This window comes from Ictidomys tridecemlineatus, chromosome 7, assembly GCF_052094955.1.
Source record: "Ictidomys tridecemlineatus isolate mIctTri1 chromosome 7, mIctTri1.hap1, whole genome shotgun sequence".
Lineage (NCBI taxonomy): Eukaryota > Metazoa > Chordata > Mammalia > Rodentia > Sciuridae > Ictidomys > Ictidomys tridecemlineatus.
In genome coordinates, this window is record NC_135483.1 from 15923790 (window position 1) to 15937661 (window position 13872).

Below are 13872 nucleotides of genomic sequence, written 5' to 3' on the forward strand. Positions count from 1 at the left end.
TTGTATATGCTATTCCAGGATCTCCTGGCTTTGAGGGTCTGGTTTTGAAAAATCTGCTGAGATATGAATTGATCTCCCCCCTATATGTGATCTGATTCCTCTTTCTCTTGCAGCCTTCAAGATTCTGATGCTAGGCATTTTCATTATAATGTGCCTTGGTATAGATATGTTGTAATTTTGTGTATTTGGTGTCCTATCAACCTTTTGTATTTGATTTTCCAATTCATTCTTCATGTTTGGGAAATTTTCTGACATTATCTAATTGAAGAGACTGTGCATTCCTTTGGTTTGAAACAGTGCCTTCCCCTATCCTAATAACTCTTAGATTTGGTCTTTTGATGCTATCTCATAATTCTTGGATGTTCTGCTCATGCTTACCATCTTTACTGAGTGGCCAACTTTATTTTCCAGATTGTATACTTTGTTGTCATTATCTGACAACATATTCTGGCTTCCAAGTATCTAGTCTGTTGGTGATGCTTTCTATTGGTTTTTAAATTTGGTTTATTATTTCCTTCATTTCAAAGATTTCTGATTTTTTTCAGAATCTCTCTTTCTTGAAGTAATCTTTTGCTACCTGTATTTTCTTCCTATGTATTTATTGGTGTAACCAATGGATGCCTGAATTTGCTCCCTTATCTGTTTTTTTGATGTCATCAACGGTTGCCTGGATTTGCTCTCTTATCTCTTCATTTTTGCCTGTATTTGCCCATTTAGGTCATTATTTAGTTCACAGATCATTTTATTTATGAACATTCTGAACTCCTTCTCTGACATTTCATCAACTGTGCTGTCCATGGGTTCCCTTATTGTGGTATCTTGGCTTGTTTGGGGCACTTTCCTCCCTTGTTTTTTCATGTTTTCTATGTGATTTCCTTACTTGCAGTGTGGATTTGTAGTATCTGTGCAGATTATAATCGTGTACTATCTGTGAAGATTATCTGTATCTCACCTTGGTGTTGGGCTTTCCAGACCCTGCTGGTGTCCCAGGAGAGATACTGCTGCAATTATAGGTGATGGTGGCAATAGTGGAGGTAACTCGAGATACTAGTGGAGGTGCCCCAAGGAGGAGGCAATGTCTTTCAGAAATGAGGTTGAAAGGGTGGTCCTTATACTGGCTTTGTGATGCCTGTTCCAAGATGTAGCTGCTTCTAGGCCCTGCCTGTTGTCCCAAAGTAGAGGCTACTGCATGGGGAAGCTATGGGGATGGCTGCAGTGTCTCAAGATGGGAGTGGGTTAGACCTGGGCTGCCAGGTGTGTGGGGGGGCAGACCCAAGCTTACCCTGGGCCCTGGCTCCTGGGTCTGGGCCAGGCTTGAGCTCCAGTGGATGTCTACTGGTGTTGGGATGGACTCAGGCTTACCCTGGGCTTGAGTTCCCACAGGTCAGCGAGGCAGGTCTGGGCTGAGCCTGACTCTGGCGGGTGCCTACCTGTGGGTGGAGGCAGTCCTGGGCAGAGCCTGAGTTCCAGCGGGTAACTACCAGTGGTGGGATGGACTCAGGCCTGTCCTGGGCCCGGGTTCCCCGTGCAGGTCAGTGAGGCGAATCTTCAGCTAGTGATTTTTCTACACATGATATTCCTCCCCTTCTGGATAGTGGGAAAGCATCTCTGTGAGTGCAGGGGTCCTTTTGAAAGTCCCACAAGAGACCAAGAAGGTCTGAAGGTTTATAAAGCAAACAGACAGGAAGAGAAACAGGAAGGAAGGTGCCTATACCAGAGGAGAAAGGTGATTCACAAGGCCTCCAGCCAAGGGCCCCAGGAACGAAGCTGGCTTTTAATTTTTGTTGTTCTGTTTTACCAGATGATTCTTTTGAGTCAGTGCTTGGCTATAAATATAGGTTAATTTCCAATTCCTCCCCCAAGCACTGGACAGATTTTGCCCACATCTTTTGTGTGTTGGAGAGGAAGGACATTCACCGTGCATGGACAGTGTGAAATTGCCAGCCGGGGGCGGTGGACTCGTCTGCTTAGATCACCTTGCAGAATCCACTGAGGTCAGGGGCATTTTCCCAAAGCCTCCTCTTGCCCTCGATCTCCTGCTGAGGACACCCAGTGGAACGTGTCTGTGGGTAGGTCCCCTTTCTGGGCTTGGATCCTCATTCATGAAGTCAGTGGGTTGACCTGTTCTAGTAACTTTGGTTCCCCCAGCGCACCCGCCTGCCTGACCAACCTTCAGCGCTGTCATCCTGCTTGGCCTGGAGGGGCCTGGGCCTGGGCCCTGATGTTTTACAACACATCCCAGGTGATTCTCAGGTTCAGCTGGGTTTGGGAATACTGTACTAGATCCCCACCTCTGGTTCTGGGATCCTGTTGCAAGTGTCAGAGACTCATCAGTTCAAACCCTTACTTGTGCATGAAAACAGCACAGAAGGAGTTTAGCACTTTATTGAGGATGTGATGGCACATTTGTGATAATTATTTATTCCTCACAATGTTCTCTAGGTTGCCATAGTTACCACACCCATTTTCATAGTTAAAGTAATTGAGGTCAGAAACTTTTTTTTTTATTATCCTTTTTTTAAAGTTGTAGATGGACTCAATAACTTTATTTATTTATTTATATGTGGTGCTAAGGATAGAAACCAGCACATCACACATGCCAGACAAATGTGCTACCACTGAGCCACAACCAGAGGTCAGAAACTTTTGAGATTCTTTTAGCAATATTTGCTGAGCACCTACTGTGCATCCTACACTGTTGTGGGTGCTGGGAACACAGAGAAACAAAACAGACCTGAGGCCTTGCTCTCATGAAGATGGATCATTAGGGCTACTTAAGTCCCTGTGCTTTTAACACCTGGTTATTACCCCTAGAATACACTTTCACTCTCACAATGTCCCAATTTGGATGATAAAGTTATATTTTTATTCCATAGATGAACAAAATAGATGGTGATAAAGACAATAAAACAACAATCCTGTCTACTAAAATATGCCATGATTCATAGGTATATATTTCTGACAGTTTTAGGCATCAAAACACTGTGGTTGACTTGTGTGGAATGGATGCTTAGGTTGGACAAAGAACACCTCTCTGAGGAGGTGACATAGAATCCAGATGTAAATAGCAAGGACTTGATGGCCATGTAGAGACCTGGGGGTGGTGGTCCAGGCAATGGGAACAGCAAATATAAAGGTCCCAGGCAGGAGAAGGTCAGTCCTGTCTAACATCTCACAATGAACAGGCTCCTCTAATACATATTCAGCCCAAAATATCTTCAAAAGATCATTCTGCATTGTTAATGTGGTTGTAAAATTGTGCAGCCACTTGGAAAAACAGAATAAGGTTTCTCAAAAAAATTCAGAAAGATTTTCATATCATCCAGCACAATCGCACTTCTGGGTACACATTTCTGGGTATACATATAATTGAAAACAAGTTCTCAAATATTTGCACATCCACATTCGTACCAGCATTCTTCACAATAGGCTAGAGGTAAAAGCAGCCTGGATGTTTATCAACACATGAAACAAATATGTATACACATAAAATGGAATATTATTCAGCCTTAAGTAGGATGGGAATTTTGACACATGCTCAAACATGGACATATTGATTGAACTGAACCAGCCACAAAAGGGCACATACAGTGTGATTTCATGAGCATAAAGTAGCTAGTGTAGTTAACTTCACAGAAACAGACAATAGAACAGTGGTCGCCAGAAGATGGAGGAAGGAGAAAATGGGGAGTTTAGTGGGTACAGAGTTTCAATTTTGCAAGAAAACTTTGGGGACGGGTTGTACAATAAGTCCTGTACACTTAAAAATGGTCAGATGGTAAATGTGATGCTATGTATAGTTCATCACAACTAAAGAAAAAAAGATCTCTGGCTGTAGGGTAGATGGAGCGCTGTTGGGTGTCATGTACGGAAGCAGGGACGCTGGTGTTAGCAGGCTATTGTGGTCACCTGGGCTGGAGGTGATGGTGGGTGGCAAAGACATTATAGAAATGGATAGATTTAGGATATCTTTCTGTGAAGAGCCAAAAGGACTAGTTGGTGGTTTGCATGTGGAGATGAGCTGAAGTACCCAAGGTCACCAAGCTGCTAAATGGCAAATTGAGACCTGAACACGTGGCTGACTCCAAACCTCACACTCTCACTTCCTCTGCAAACATCCACACCTTCCAATATCATCTTTAGGGACTAGAAATATCACCTGGGACTGCACTTGTTTCCAGTAGGTCCAGGTCATGCTGCTGAACAAATGGCAATCCCTTTACAACCCTGACCTCTAAAAATGCCACTTGCTTTTCACAGACTTCAGCTTTAAAGCGCTGTTTTTATTTCCGATCATTACCCACTGAGCTGGCCTTCCTCCCAGCAGCTCACAGTTACAGTGCCTCCTTGGGCAACTGTGTTTTTGTGTGGCTTTGTGACAGCGACACCGCAGTCATTTGCCTGTGGTTTTGTGTACAGCTGGTGGATCGGGATCAAGACCTGAGTCAAGCAGCCTCTGAAACTCTTCTGAGACCACAGAAATCCCTGGTGGGCACAGCGGGGGATGGCCCCCTAGAATCTTTTGTTTTCACCTGGGTTCATTAATGTTTAGGTTGCTAGGAAACCAACAACAGCAGGGAAAGGGCTTTCTGAGGTTGCCTGACGCCAGTTTGTGTTAATGGCCACAAACTGCAGTTGTGCTCCAAGGTTGCTAAGGTCTTCTGAAGAGGTCAAGGTGCTCAGGTGGCCTCCTGTGGCCAGTTTGTCCTCTTTTTCCTGGGCTTTTCCTTACCTGGTTCAAGGAAAGGCTCTCAGGGAACTGGCCAAGTTGCCAGCTCTGGGATGCTGGTGAATCCTTGGTCCTCTGTCCTCGTGCCACCCTGGAGGGTGTGGCTGGATCTGAGCAGAGCAGAAACCTCCTGCCATCACTGGAGCACACACCTGCCCAGCCCTCAGAGGAGGCAGCAAGCTTGTGTGGTGGGGTGGGGCTGAGCAGGGAAACCCTCTCCCCTTTTCTTCCTGGCCGTTTTTACAAAACTGATGCTGTTGCTGTGAGGAGGCGTTTTCCAACTGTCCTGCAACCGGCAGCAGCAGCATTATTGGGAACTCCTTGGGACTGCAGCACGCCACATGTCCTGAAGGAGAAGCTCTGGGCCAGGGGCCCCGAGGTGATTCTGATGTGCACTCACGGGAACCCTGTCTTTGGAATCCAGCCTTTGCTAACTGCGTGGCTTCCGACAGCTTAGTTCTCGTCCAGTGGCTCCCCTCAGCCTAACATGATGACACATGCCCCCCCACACACACACACCTCCAGGATGCCCATCAATCCTCTTCCAATAACACCCACTGTTTCATGGCTTATGATTTGTTAGCAAGTAGTCCCCGCTAAAATATGTGTTCAAAAAGAAATTACTTCTGTTAAAATTCAAGATTACCATTTTAGTGTGACCTTTCTTAACTCAATGTAAAATCTGAATCACGGTGCTTGTATTATGATTCAGAATCTTGCTTCTCAGAAAAAAGGAAGCCAGGGTCACAGACATTCATCCTTCCTGTTGCTTGAGGTATCCAACTGAATTCTGCAGGTGGTGACTTTGCACATATAAGGGCAGGACAGCAGAAGTGCCCTCCCCCTTGGGGGCAGTCTTTAAAGGCCAATTTGCAGGGGAGACAAGGTTGTTTTTTTTTTTTTAAATTGGTTGTTCAAAACATTACAAAGCTCATGACATATCATCTTCCATACATTTGATTCAAGTGGGTTATGAACTCCCATTTTTTAACTGTTTTGGTGACACAGACAAAACCTTAGAGTGAACATTTTTGGTGACAAGCAAGAGGTAAGAGAAATTATCTTTGCCTCCTCCCAGACCATTGGATACTGTTTCCCCTTCATCTCAACTCAGGTGGGATACTGAGGTCCCAGAAATAATGCCCCCTGGAACCAGTGGGTGGGCTGGGATAGGCGAGCATAGTGACTGCTAGCTGCACTGATAGCTAGTGGTCTGCAAGATGCAAGGATGCTAATTTCCAACCCTGTCAATCAGCAACCCAGAGCTGTTACCTAACCTCCTGTGCTTCAGTCTCCTATATGTACCTGTCAGATGTAGTGGTTCATGCCTGTAATTTCAGCTACTCAGGAGGCTGAGTCAGGAGAACAGCAAGTTTGAGGCTAACCTCTGCAACTTAGCAAGATCCTGTCTCAAAAATAGACTAAAGAAATACTAAGGACTGGAGATATAGATCAATGGTAAAAGCACCCTTAGGTTCAGTCTCTAGACCCCAGAACCAGAAAAAAACATAGACCATGCACACTCACACACTCATGCACATGCGCGCGCGCACACACACACACACGCACACATATATGCAAACTACCTTTCATGATTACTTCCACAATTAATGATGAACAGCAGATATTTTAAAATTCTCTTAAAATTTAATGAAAACATTGCCTGACTGACTGTTTCCTGAACATCTATTAAACACAGAACAGGTCCTATGGGCCCTGGTGCTTGAGACTCACATCCATCCATTTAAAGAGCCAACCAATGTTCATTGAGCTCCTGCTCAATTCTGGGTCCTCTTCTAGGTCCAAGTGCCAGGAGGGCCCGGAGCTGGAGAGTCCCCATTGCAGACACATGCACACTTGTGCCTGAAGCTGGCCAAGGCAGGCAGGAGGGGTGGCGACTGTGGGTAGAGAACTCCTGGAGGTCACTGAAAGACCTCAGTCCCCCCAAACTAGGGGGACGGAGTCTTGGGCCTGCCTGTTGACAGCAGGCAAACCGAGGGGTGGATGTGAACCTGCAAGTTGAGAGTTGGAGTGCACCTAGTTGTCTATCTTCACCAGAGGACCACAGATGCAGGAGGCAGAAGCGCTGGTCCCTTGCCCAATTCTCCTTTAAACCATCATTAAGTCCTGTTTCTGCTGAGAGTCTGACCCAGGCTTCCACTAATCCATATGATGAGTCACGTCCAAGAGTGAAGGGTCAAGTGGAAAACAAGCACACAAAGCATCAAGAGGGAAGACACGCCCCATGTCTTACCCTAACTGAAGATGCCTCTCCCGTGTCCCCTTGGGTAACTTTCCCTTGATTTCCACACGAGTCCCATGAGATTGGCAGGGGCTCATGATATCACTTCACAGGGGTGGATCAAAGCACCGATGATAGCTGGACACAGACACAGAGCCGGAGACAGGCTCCTGGCTTCCCAGAGGTGGCCTGGCCTTCAGGGGCCTCCCGAGTTCCCTCTGCTTCAGGAACTGCCCCTGGGAAAAGCTGGCAGTTGTGATGCTACTTGTGTTTTTGGTCACAATTCTCTGGTTGCCACTCAGACCTGTCCAGGGCTGAAAATGTCTGTCCGTCTCAGTTCTGCTTTCAGAACAGAAGAAAAGGAGTTGGCCCAGCGGGGGCCACTTTCAAGGGGAAGGAAGGTGACTCCTGGGTACAGTGCTGGGGTGGCCACAGGAGGCTGCACAGGAGAAAGGTGAGACTCGGGGCTTCAAGGGGTGGCCTTTTCTCCTAGGAGAGGGCCCTTCAGCTGCCCTCCTCAGCCGGGACAGTGTGAGTGAGTGAGTGTGTGTGCAGGGCTCCTGCTGCCGTGGCTAAGGGACTCTGTCCTCTCATGGACCGACACTGGAGTGCCAGGCCAGTGAGACTCACAGAGGAGCTGACTTGTTCCATGCTCTTGCTTCACTTCTGTAGGAGGGGCTCTCCCTGAGCTTGTGGATGGGGAAACAGGACCTGGTCCCAGACAGGCCTCCCCCTCCCACGGGCTGATGAATCCCTGGAAGCAGGTGGTGTCACTCTGCTCTTCCGAAGGACCACCAGAGTGGCAAGACCTCATTTCTCAGTGTTGCAGAAGATTCCTGAACTGGGGGATCAGAAGGCCTGGGGTTGAGTCCCTGTTCTCACCAACTGCCCACCTCAACCTGGGAAAGCACCCAGAACCTGCTCTTTGGTGTCCTCGCTCTAAAATGGCCACTAGAGTCCCATCCATCAGGTTGTGAGAATCCAGGAAGGCGATGGAGAACAAGCCAGGACACTGCAGATCCAGGCTCTCGTGGGGCATTAGGTTTCACTCTGTGAACGAACAAAACAGAAGCTCGGCCTTTTCTCCCTTCCTCTTAATGATGGAAGATCTTTGCTTTGGGGGTTGAGACTTTTGACTGAGCATTGGTGGCTGTACAAGGCTTTCCTGTGTGACTTGGGTGTGTCAGTCAGCTTTTTGTTGCTGGGGGAAAATACCTGAGAAAATCAACTTGGAGGAGAAAACATTGGTTTTGGCTCATGGTTTCAGAAGGTCAGTTTGTGGTTGGCTGGTTCCAGTGATTCTGGGCTTGTAGTGAGGCAGGAGGGCAGGCAGAGCCAAGCAGATCACAGCCAGGAAGCAGAGAGAGGGAGGCGTGGGCCAGGGACAAGATGAGCCCTTCCTGGGCACGCCCCTAGTGACCTGCTTCCTCCACCATTGTCCCACCTGCCACAGTTTTCACCACTTCTTGGTAATTGCTTGTCCATGAACGGATGAGCCTGCGACGAGGGCAGAGTCCGCACAGTCCCATCGCTTTCCTAGAGCCCCATTGCTGCCTTCAACGAATGAGCCCTTGGAGAATGTTCCAGACCCCAATATAACATGGGGCACTCTATTTTGCAGTCACAATTCTAACCTTCCATGTCACCCTCTGTGCCCATCCCCACCCATAGTGCCTGTCCTTGGTTTTAACCCTTCAGAACAGTTGCCCGGTGCTGCAAGGTGACACACACTGGGTGAAGTGCTCCCTGTACCCTGGAACCCGTGTGCTGCGGTTTTCTCAGATGGACACTCACGAACGCTGCCCTCCATCCTTCTTGTAATGGAGGAAGTCTTAGCCGGGGAATTGTGATTTGGTTGAACTCATGTGCGTGACTAATCCCAGAGGGGAAGAGTAGTTTCCTTTCCCCTCTTCTTAAAGTGACTCATCTGGACAAAAAAGGAAAAAAACCCTCAAGTCTGTAAGGGTTGAAGGAACATGTTTCAGTCAGCTTTTTCGCTGCTGTAACTAAAGGACATGACCAGCACAATTATAGAGGAGGATAGGTTTCTTCCAGGGCTCGCAGTTTCAGAGGTCTGAGACCAGAGAAGGCCAGCTCCATCTTTCGGGGCTCGAGGTGAGGCTGAACATCATGGCGGAGTGTGTGGCAGAGGCAAGCGGCTCACATCACGGTGATCAAGAAGCAGACAGGGACTCGACTCTCCAGATACAAGATACATACCCCATAACCATGTCCCCAATTAACCACTTCCTCCAGCCACACCCCACCTGCCTCCAGGTAATCCCATCAGGGATTAATTCACTGATTGGGTTAAGACTCTCAAAACCCAATCATTTCTCCTCTGAACCTTCTTGCATCATCTCACACGTGAGCTTTTGGGGGACACCTCACATCCAGACCATAACTCATGAACGCTTACCCCCTCTTTCCCCTGGAGGAGCAGCGGGGAGAAGGGAGGAGATGCCACTCCTCTGCAGGGCTTGCTGGGAACCTGGGCAGCTGCCAGGTGCTGAGTGACCCTTGAGCCCCCGGACCAAGGCTTGTCAAGGCCAGGTGGGAGAGAGCCCAGGGCCGTCACGACATGCGTGGCTGTGACAGACTTAACTGAAGGTTGGCAAAGGGAAACTGAACACTCTTGTCTATAAAATGGGGCCACCAATCAGGATGATTTTGGAGATACTTGTAGTTTGGCCTTATTTAGGTAAATTATTTTACTTTAAAAAATGAAAAATTAATATTTTATCAAGGTATTTCTGATCCTTGGTCTTTCATTTTATGCCCATGAAGTAAATAAATGAGCCTTAGAGAACTTTTAAAAATAACCCACATCTTTCTATATTATCTCCTTGATGCTGATAATATAATATGGTGTCATTTTTGACAATCCAAACCCCTAACTATATAGATGTTTACTGAGACACTGTGTAGATGGGGTCTGACCTTTTTCTGTTTGTGGTAAAGGTGGGAGGAGGAAGAGATTCAGGTACCTAAGAAAAAAAACAGCACATGGAAAATGTGTTCAGTGCCAAGTAAAAGGACCGTGTCAAATGTCACAGGACCCTGAGAGGAAGGAACAGCGGATGCGTTTGACTTGTAGAAAGGGGAAGCTGAGTCCGAAGGCCGGCCTTGGAGAATGAAAGCCTTTCAGTTCTGTTTGGAGAATGGAGGAAGTGATTCCAGGCAAAGGGGTCACATGAGCAAAGGTGGGAGGCAAAGACACGGGGCTTCTTCAGGAAACATCAAGTATCTCCATGGGACATCAGCAGACCCGAGGCTGAGGGTGACCAGAATATTGGCAACTAGAGCCATATTTAGTACTAATCAAATAATTATTATCAAGAGGAGATGAATTGGGTCAGGAGAGTCTGTGATGGTGGGGCCAAGCAGAGGCCTTTGGAATCTTCTAGATTTTCCATGCTTCTACTACTATCATCTCTGGTAAAGCAAGACGTGGTGTCCTGAAGAGTAGCTTGAGCAATTCCACTTGCAGATGAGGAAGATGAGGCTGAAAGTGAGGTATCCAAGGTCATCCAAGAACTTGACCCTTGGCTCCCTGTGCTGCCCTCCAAGCAGCAGATAGAGGAGGAAGGAATGCTGGCCCCACCGCTGGCCTCGGCCAACCCTTCTCCATTCCTGGCCAGAATCATAACCAGAGCCTCAGGCACATGCTGCCATTGTCCCTTCTCTGTCCCCCCAGAGCCCCGTGCAGGAGGCAGGATGAAGTTTTCAGAAAGTTGGTCTGGCCCACTGGCCTCTTGTTTGAACCCTTTGGTGGATTGCCACTGCCCTGAGGACAGACGCAAGCTTCCCAAACGTCCCTCAGGACCCCGCGAGGCCAGGCCCTGCTGCCTCTTCCCTGCACCCCCTGCTCTGGTGCCTCTGTTCCTCCAGTTGCTTCCAGTTCTTGGTCTTCTCCCTCCAGCAGGGCTTTGCACGCTCCCCTGTGCAAATGCTCCCCGTTCCTCTCGTCCTGGTGGGCTCCCGCTCACCCTGCAGGCCTCCTTCAGCTCCCCAGCATGCCTCCAGCTGGCCCCTCCAACGAGGTCACTCCTTATCCCAGGTCCTGGCCTTGCCCTCTCTCCCCAGCAGTTTCCATGGTGGAATTCTGTGGTGGCCTTGTGTGTATCCTGTTTCCCTACTGGACGGTACAGCTTTAAAGTAAGCCTTGAGAACCTCCACCCCTGACTGACCAGACATGCATGTACTATTATTAAACAAACAAGTAAGGGAGGGGACTTTATCTGCTGACACCCCCACCCCTTGGTGCTGGGTCACTGTGGGGGACCAGCTTAAAGAACCGAGAAAGCATAATAGGAAAGGAGGGAGAGAAAGGAGAAAAGGAAAAGTAATGAGAGTAGCAAGGACAGGAGGAGAGGAGAGGAAAGCAGAGGGAGAAGGTGGCAGCAGCGGGGTGGGGTGGGGTTGGGTGGGGGATCGTCCTCCAGGCTAGAAGGACTGATGGCTGAAGGGGCTGAGGGAAAACTGTAGGGTTAGAGTGACCAGCTCATCCCGGTTTGCCTGGGCTTCTTGGTTTTGAACTGGACGTCCTGCACTCCTGCAGAACCCTAGGAGTGTCACTAGAGACCTGACAGTTACCTGTTTTTAAGCAGGAGGAAAAATAAGAAGAATGGACAAATGCAGAGTAGGAAAGAAGGGGATTAGGGGTAATTCATGTGTTTTGACGTCTCTGGTTCTTGGAGAAGCAGACGGGGCCAAAGAATCCTGTTTCTCTTGCCCACTTCCCAGCAGCCATGAGCCCTCCAGTAGGACAGGCTGGTAGCCATGAGCCCTCCAGTAGGACAGGCTGGTAGCCATGACCCTGAGTTCTGACCCTCTCCCAGGCAGCTGTGAGTGACTCCAACCCTGTTATACTGCGGTTTCATGCAGACAGGGAGGGAAGGAAACTCCATCTGCTTTTGGCACCTCACCCAACCAGAGAGGCAGTGGGGTGAGAGTGAGACCACTCCCCAAGGCTGTGGCCCAGGCCCAGTACCTGAGGCCAGTTACCTAACCCCTTCTGTGCCTCCCATTTCTTATTTGTAAAATGTATTTTTATCATAAATGTTGAGTTCGTTAAATTGCTCCATACTGTAAAGTGCTTAGAAGCACTTGGTGCAGAATAAACGCTTAATAAGTGACCGCTGTGCTACTAACACTACAGAGCTACTGCTACTGCTGCCGCTACCACTATAGAGGTAAGATTGCAGCTACTGTCACTTCTACTATGACTACCGTGTTATTGTCACTACTCCTGCTGTTCCTGTCACAAGTGCTGCTGCTGCCTCTTCCACGACTGTCACTACCAGTAGCACCATTACTGCTACTGTTACAATGACTACTGCTACTTCTATTGTCCCTGCAATGCCATTGTCACAAAATCCCTGCTGTTTTTCCTTCCAGAAATGATGGGCCATCTCTCTACCCAGCCTACTTTTTGCAAAAGTTCCCAGACCTGGAATCAGGACCTGAGTCTCTGGGGCCCCTGCACCCTTGCCTGGCTCGAGCCGCCCTGTAGACAGAAGCAGACCAGGCAGAGCTGGGCCTTGGCCTGGTGCCACCTGCAGTCTGAGTGTCTTGGAATCAACCCACAGGTGCAGATCAGCCTGGCAATTCACCCCATTGTGGTCCGTGGACCCGGAGAGCCTGTATCCCTAGGAGCTAGGGAAAGAGATGACAGAGATGCAACCAGAAATGTATCCCTTGCTATTTTCTTGGGAAATCAAGGGACAGGGGAGAAGTGCATAAGAAGTTGCATATTCTTTTCAGTGAGAAGCACCTTGATTCATAGCACCCTAATTTAAAGGGGTAAATGCAACTCTGTGGGTCATGCAAACCTCCTATAACCAGTTACTTTCCTGCATAAGGCAGAGTCAATGAGACATAAAGGAACAAATCAGAGTCTGGCACTTTCTGATGGTTTCAGCAAGTGGAAAATGTTACTATTCACAAGAGGTTCAGATGGAGGATTCTGGAGTGAGCAGCAGGTGAGGAGTGAACACTAGCTCTGCCCCCTCAAGCTGTGTGACCTTCGGTGAGTTACACTTTAGCCTGGTTTCCTTATCTGTGAAATGGAGACAAGAGGACACACCACAGAAGGTCCTTGTGAGGACTCAGTGAGTGACTAGATACAAAACACTTGGAATAGGACGTGGTGGGGGCTCCAGGGTAGCCAGGAGGACCCGCAGGCTGTCAAGGCAGATTGCCTGGCTCCAGTTCTGGGTCTGCGAATTAATTAATAGGTTTGGATCTGAATTTCTTCGCCTTTTGGTGTTTTAATTTCCCAGCTATCAAATGGAAGGAATAATTGTACCCACTTCCTAAGTTCTTAGGATTGAATATGATGGCTGTTGACACAATAAATATTATATGTTTTCATTTTTGCTATTATTTTTCCATCACTAGTGCAGATCACGAGCCCTGAGCCCCCAGCCTGTGGCTCCCCTTTCTACCATGTGTGGGGCCCCTTCCCATCTCAGGACATGCTCTCTGCTGGCCATGTCCACCTCGTGGAAATCTCCGTCCCCACAAGGTCATTGGAGGTGGGACTGAGGGGACTTCTCACTTGTTTTTTAGAATTATCTGCTATTCCCCAAGTTTTCTTGACCCTCTTCTCTCAGACTCTAGGTGCTTTCCTGGTACTGTTTTGATGCCCTTTGACCTCTGCTAGATGCTCTTGCTTGTCTGGACTTCCTGAGAACTGCCTCAAACAGGGGGAATATAATGAATAATAATGAATTATAAATTTCAAAATAGAAGAAGAGAATTTGGAAGTTCTCACCACAAAGGAATGATAAAACTTTAAGGTGAGGAATATCCTGAGTAGATCAATAACCAAGGTCGATGTGAATCAAAACATAGCATTGTATTCCATTAATAAGTAAAAATGTCGTGTGTCCATCGA